This window comes from Mesoplodon densirostris, chromosome 2, assembly GCF_025265405.1.
Source record: "Mesoplodon densirostris isolate mMesDen1 chromosome 2, mMesDen1 primary haplotype, whole genome shotgun sequence".
Lineage (NCBI taxonomy): Eukaryota > Metazoa > Chordata > Mammalia > Artiodactyla > Ziphiidae > Mesoplodon > Mesoplodon densirostris.
In genome coordinates this window covers 93,685,132-93,692,107 of record NC_082662.1, presented here as the reverse complement: position 1 = coordinate 93,692,107, position 6,976 = coordinate 93,685,132, and positions in this window count along the sequence as shown.

Below are 6,976 nucleotides of genomic sequence, written 5' to 3'. Positions count from 1 at the left end.
CTCAAGACAGAGAGGTTTTCTGTCAACTGACTTTTACAGGTAAGGACACACAGACTGGCCCTGGCAAGAGTTCAAATTAAAGTTGAATGTTACTTTCTGCTCCAGTTCCAATGCTCTGTGATTTTCTTTCTTCCTTGAGTTAGATTTTAGGAGAGTATTAGGCTGACAGACCTCAGCACTAAGAATAAGAAACACATCTTTATTGAGGACATGAAGAAATATGTGTTTAGGCAGAAATAATGATTAGTATATTACATACAATTTCTCATTTGATACATCAGACTAAAACAGTAGATATTTCTTTCATTTTACAGGTGATGAAACTGAGATTCAAAGAAGTGTTTCCAAAATGTCCATTCATTGAATTGATGCACATATAATCATTTTATAACAAGACCTTGAAAAGTATCCCAAAATATAAGTTGGATTTTGCAGGTTTGCTATTATAGGGAAATAATACATATTTTACCTTTTATTCTAGTGTAAATGGTGCTCTTTGTACCTAAACCCTTTCAAGACACCCATTTCTACCTAAAAACAAATTATGTGAGTGGCTCTTACCCACACTTTTTTTCCCCCAGAGTCTATGTTCAAGGACAAAAAGAGCAAACAGACTGCACATCTGCCCATCTGATCTGTTCAATTTCTTGTGAAAGACCTTTAAAGGTCTTTTAATCTATCACTTTCCATTCTGTTTTTTTTTAATATTGTTTTTATTGGAGCCCTTGAATGATTTCTTCTAAAACTTTATAATTTTCTGCAACAAATTCTAAGCTACATCTGATGGATCTAGATGTTTTTTCCTTTATCTCTAGACTTATTTTTTTTAAGAGGCTTGCAGTGGGAAACAAAAGAGAAGAAAAATTAAGTCAATTGAACTAGCCCTGAATAAAGACCCTGAAATTTTTTGCACACACTTTCATATTGGAAGGAAGGAAACTGCTTTGATACAGCCATAAGAACAAAATGCAAATGTTCTAAAAACTTTGGTTTAAATACATGAAGACTTTTCTATCCTTTGCAAAAACCATCTGACTTATCTCTACATACCACAGAAAGTAATCTCTTTAGAGATTTGGTTTATTGAACATAAGTGTCTTTTTGGAAGCTTATATCACATATTGGTTCAGCATCTAGGGGCACTCTATTTGGAAGCTGAGTGATAATAAAAAATGATCCTGATCATCATAATATTGAGATTACTCTGCAAAGGCATGAGCTAATGTCCCAATCATTCTGTTATCCGTCATACTCTATGATGGTGTTTGTTGGTTCAGTTTTGAGTTACAAATGAAAGTCTAATCACAAATAATAATTCTTCAACACAAATAGTTACTTTCCCTTCCATGAGAAGAGAAATAACTCAGTATTCATAGGCAGAATTACTTCTGTAGATAAAATGAAACATCTAAAGGAAGAAAGTGTTAACAAGTTATTACACATGAGAAAAGGATTAGAAAATACTGTGAACAAAGAAAAAACAGATTTCAAATGTATTACACCCAGACCATGTGGCGTCATTTTGCCTGTTTAGGAGTACTTGGTTGACATAATAAGGGCATAGCATACCAAAGAGTTGATGGCTCTTATGGTTTGAAAATTCTAGAAACGTGATGGGGTTTTGTCAAGGTACTTGTCTTCCCCATGATTTTTTTCTAGCTTTATTGAAGAATAATTGACAAATAAAACTTTATATATTTAAAATGTACAATGTGATGATTAGATATAACATTAGCACTATGAAGTGATTGCCAAGAGCAATTTAGTTCACACATCCATCACTTCACATAGTTAACTCCTTTCTTTTATTTTTTATTTTTTGGTAAGCACCATTAAAATCTATTCTAAATGAATTTCAAGTGTACAATCCCATATTATCAACTATAGTGACCTCACTGTACAGTAGATCCTCATTCACCTTATAACTGAAGGTTTGTACCCTGTGGACTACATCTCTCCATTTGTCACCCCACCCCCAGCCCCAGGCCCTGACAGCTACCATTTCTACTCTCTTTCTATGAGTTCAACTCTAATTTTTTAATGCACCACACACAAGTAATACCATACAAGATTTGTCTTTCTGTGCCTGGCTTATTTCACTCAGCACAATGCCCTTCAAATTGACAAATAACATTATCTTTATCCATCCACTGCCAATAGACATTTAGGTTGTTTCCACGTTTTGGTTATTGTGAGTAATACTGCACTGAACATGAGGGTGCATATATCAATTCAAGATATTGATTTCATTTCTTTTGAATCTATACACAGGAGTGGGATTGCTTGGTCATATGGTAGTACTACATTTAATTTTTTGAGGAACTTCATACTGTTTTCCATAATAGTTGTATCAATTTACATTTCTACCAACAGTATACCTGGGTTACCTTTTTCCACATCTTTGCCAACACTTGTTATCTCTTGTCTTTTTGATAATAGACACCCTAACACGTGTGAGGTGATATCTTGTGGTTTTGATTTGCTAGTTCCCTGATGATGAGTAATGTTGAGCACCTTTTCATGTACCTCTGGCCAGTTGTATGTCTTCTTTGAAAAATGTCCACTCAGTCCTTTGCCCATTTTAAAATTGGGTTATTTGGGTTTTTTGCTACCGAGTTGTAAGAGTTCCTTATCTATTTTGAATATTAACTCCTTAACAGATACACTGTTTGCAAATATTTTCTCCCATTCCATAGATTGCCTTGTTTATTTTACTGACTGTTTTCTTTGCTATGCAGACACTTTTTAGTTTGATCTTGTTCTCCTTGTTTATTTTTGGGGTTCTTTTGTCTGTGATTTTTGGTGTCATATACATGAAATCACTGCTGAGACCAATATCCTGAAGCGTTTTCCTGTTCTCTTCTAGGAGTTTTATGGTGTCAGGTTCTATATTTAAGTCTTTCATTTCAAATAAAATTTTTTCAGTGATGTAAGACAGGGGACAAGTTTCATTATTTTGAATGTGGATATCCAGATTTTCCAACACCATTTATTGAAGAGACTATCTTTTCCCCATTGAGAGGTATTGGCACCCCTGTTAAACATCTTTTGACCATATATGTGAGGGTTTATTTCTGGGCTCTGTTGCCTAGTTTTGGGCCAATACCATATTATTTTGATTACTGTAGTTTTGAAATTTAGTTTGAAATAAGGAAATGTGATGTCTCCAGCTTTCTTTGTCGTTCTCAAGATGACTTTGGATATTCAAGGTCTTCGGTGATTCCATATGGGAATTTTAAGATTTAATTTTATTTCTGTGAAAAATGCTATTGGAATATTGACAGGGATTGCACTGTCAATAATAGATCACTTTGGGTGGTATGGACATTTTAACAATATTAATTATTCCAATCCAAGAACATAGGACATCTTTCCACTGGTTTACATCTTCTTCAATTTCTTTCCTCAATGTCTTACAGTTTTCAGCATACAGATCTTTCACTCCCTTGGTTAAATTTTTCCTGAGTATTTTATTATTTTTAGTGTGGTTGTAAATGGGATTGCTTTCTTACATTCTCTGATAGCTTGTTGTTATTGTATTGATCTTTTCATGTTGATTTTGTCCTCTGTAAATTTACTGAATTTGTTGATTAATTCTAACAGATTTTTGCTGCAGCCTTTAAGAGTTTCCATATATAAAATCATGTTATCTGCAAACAGAGACAAGTTTATTCTTCCTTTCTCATTTGTATGTCTTTTATGTCTTTGTCTTGCCTAATTGTTCTGGCTAGAAGTTCCCATACTATTTTGAATAGAAATGAGGAGAGGTAAGGTTCCTGATATTATAGGAAAATTTTTCAGCTTCTCACCTTTCAGTATGATGTTGTCTGTGGGCTTGTCCTGTACGACTTTTATTATGCTCAGGTACATTCCTTCTATACTTCATTTGTTGACAGAAGAATGTGGATTTTTTTTCAAATACAGGCATATCTCCTTCCTTGTTTTGTTGTGCTTTGAAGATATTGCACTTTTTACAAATTGAAAATCTGTGGCAACCATGCACAGAGCAAGTTTAAAGCCATCATTTTCCAACAGCATCTGCTCACTTTGTTACTTTGTCATACATTTGGCAATTCTCACAATATTTCAAACTTTCTCATTATGATTATATTTATTACAGTGATCAGTGATATTAGATGCTATTACTGTAAAACTATTATGCCTCACTGAAGCCTCAGATGAGAGCCTCTTTTAGCAATAAAGTATTTTTTCAAACAGGCACGTACATTTTGAAAGATATAATGCTATTGTACACTTAACAGATTACACTATAAATATAACTTTCAATGCACTGGTGAAGCCAAAAAAAATCTGTGAATGGCTTTATTAAAATACATTATTATGGTGATCTGGAACTGAACCCACAATATCTCTGAGGTATGTCTATACTTCTTCTGCTTCTACTGAGATCCAAGCACATTTATGACCTGAGAAATCAAGGTAATCAGGAATTGGTGAAATGTGGGAAGAATTAGACTGAGGATGAGAGGAATAACTCTATTCCAAGGCCTTATCTTAACTAAGTTTCTACTTCTCAAAAATTGACGTATTTTTCTTTTCTTCTTCTCTTTCATTGTCACTTCATTTTAAAAATAATTATTGAGTTCTTAAATGATATCTGCCAGACCCTGTCATGCGACTGAGGATTCAATAAAGACCAAAATATACACTGTCCTATAGATGTATGGTGAGTGGTAAGAAGGAAAGTACAGAAAGTCACAACAATAGTAGGGGAACTTGACCTAATCCTGGATAAATGACTTTATAGGAGTGGCCTTTGAACTAAGAATTGAATGATGAATAGCAGTTAATTAGGGAAAGAGGTGAGAAAAGATCCTTCCAAGTAGAGGAGGGAGAATTTCCCAGAGTTGAACTTGAGGAGATAAAAGGAGCTCAGTGAATCTGAGTAACTAAAAGATTAGTATGGCTATAGGAAAAAAAAAGTTGAAGAGGAGAGTTTGGGAGATAAGGCTTCAGATGCAGAAAAGTCTAATAACCCTGCTAAGAATTTTGGCCTTTTATTCTAAGGTAAGTGGTAATCCATTGACAGGATTTTGGAAAGGTGGTGGTGCTGGTGGTGGTTTTCTGATTTGAGAAGACCAGTCTGGATGCATAGTAGAGAATGGAATGATTAGAGGAAGGGCAGTAGATGCTGACGCTGAAGCGAGCCCCTCCATAATCAACAGAACATGAAGTTCTATCAGTTTGATATGCTAATAGTAACAATTTCAATAGATGCCCTTGATGTTTTATTCTCCTGGACAAGCTCTTTAACCTCTATACACATATACTCCCTGTACAAATACTGCTATCCCATCATAGAATCCCTTTCAAATATCCTTTTTGAAGTTTGCAGCCTTAAGTCCATAATGTTCATCTTCCCTTCCCGGACATACATACCTGATTATCATGGTTACCCTACTCCCCTGCTAACGACCAGGAAATTCTTAAAAGGGTTCTCTGTGTACAATCTTACCTAAAAGAAAGCATGTAATTCTGATGTGTGACAAAACTGCTGTGAGGTGTTCCCAGGCCGTGGCTTGTGTTTGGACTCCCTGCGTCCATCCTGCAATGCATTTTTACAAACAATAAAGTCTGGTTTTAAATTGTGAGTCTGTGGTGTTTTCTTCGTAATAATGTTGGTAAAATAAGAGATTTCAGTCATTTAACAAAAGCATGACTAGATAGTGGCAGTGGAGAGAGAAAAGAACTCAGTCGAGAAATATTTAGAAGGTAACTTAGGAATGTGACGCTGAATGCATGATGGTCTGAGTGACATATGAGAAGAGGGTTTCAACGATGAGACCAGCTTTCTTGCTTGCAGAACTGAATGACTGGTGATTCCAGTCACTGAGTTATGGGACCACTTATAAAGAACAGGAGCCAGCCATACTAAAACCTGGGTTAGGAGCATTCCAAAATAAGTGAGGGTAAACATCCCCAAAAATCTCCAAGGTGAAAAATAACATGGCCCATTCAAGTAAATGAAGAAAGTCCATCATGACTGAGGGTATGGGATTGCCAAGGGAAAGAACAAAGCTGAGGTTCGAGGGCTAGGTTCATGCCATATAATGTGTAGTATTGTAGGTGACCATGAGGAGTTGAGATTTTAGTCTAAATGCAATAAAAATGTAATAGTGTTAGGCATGCGAGTTTGTAATTTGACTTAAATACTATGAATATTATTTTGTGGTTTGTAGTAAAATCAATTGAGGAAGTAAAACAGTACAAACAGGAGAAAAGTTGTTTTGGAACACAGGCAAGACATAATGATGACCTGGATGAAGAGGTGGAAGAGGATACAAGAAAAGAAGTGAAAGGAATTAAGAGATAGTTTGAAGATAAAAATTCATAGATCATGCTAAGGTTTATATGAAGAAGTAGGGCAAGTTGTTAAGAGAAGGGGGAAAAAATCAAGGAATACCTCAGGTATCTTAGTAAGTGGTGAAACAGAGCAGTGGGGAGACCAAAAGGCTTCTTGAAGAAACAAACTGAGGGTCACATTTTGGATATGTTAAGTAGGAGACATCTGTGAAACAGTGAAGTAGAGATGTGAAGCATCTCTTGTAAATGTGAGGTTGAAGTCCAAGAAAAGATCTGCTTTCAACATGCAGACCTCCATGCCAAAGTATGTTTTTTAAATCCATGGAAATGATGGCAAACACTTCAAAGAGAGGATTGAAAAGAAAGAGAATTAGATCCAAATGAGTTCTTAGGTCAAAGAGAAACTAAGACAATAAAAAAAATCTGAAAAAGAGCAATTAGTGAGAGAGAAGGAAAACAAGAAGAGAGTACAATCACAGAGGCCAAAGGAAGAGAGGAGGTGAGAGTGTCTTTCCATATTGAATATTATTGTGAAGTAGAGCAAGATGAGTATAAAAAGGTACATTGTATGAGTGACAAGTATTTTATGTTGACAAGAGCAGATTAAATAAAGTGATGATGGAAACTGAACAGTAAGGAGAGGAAACATGAC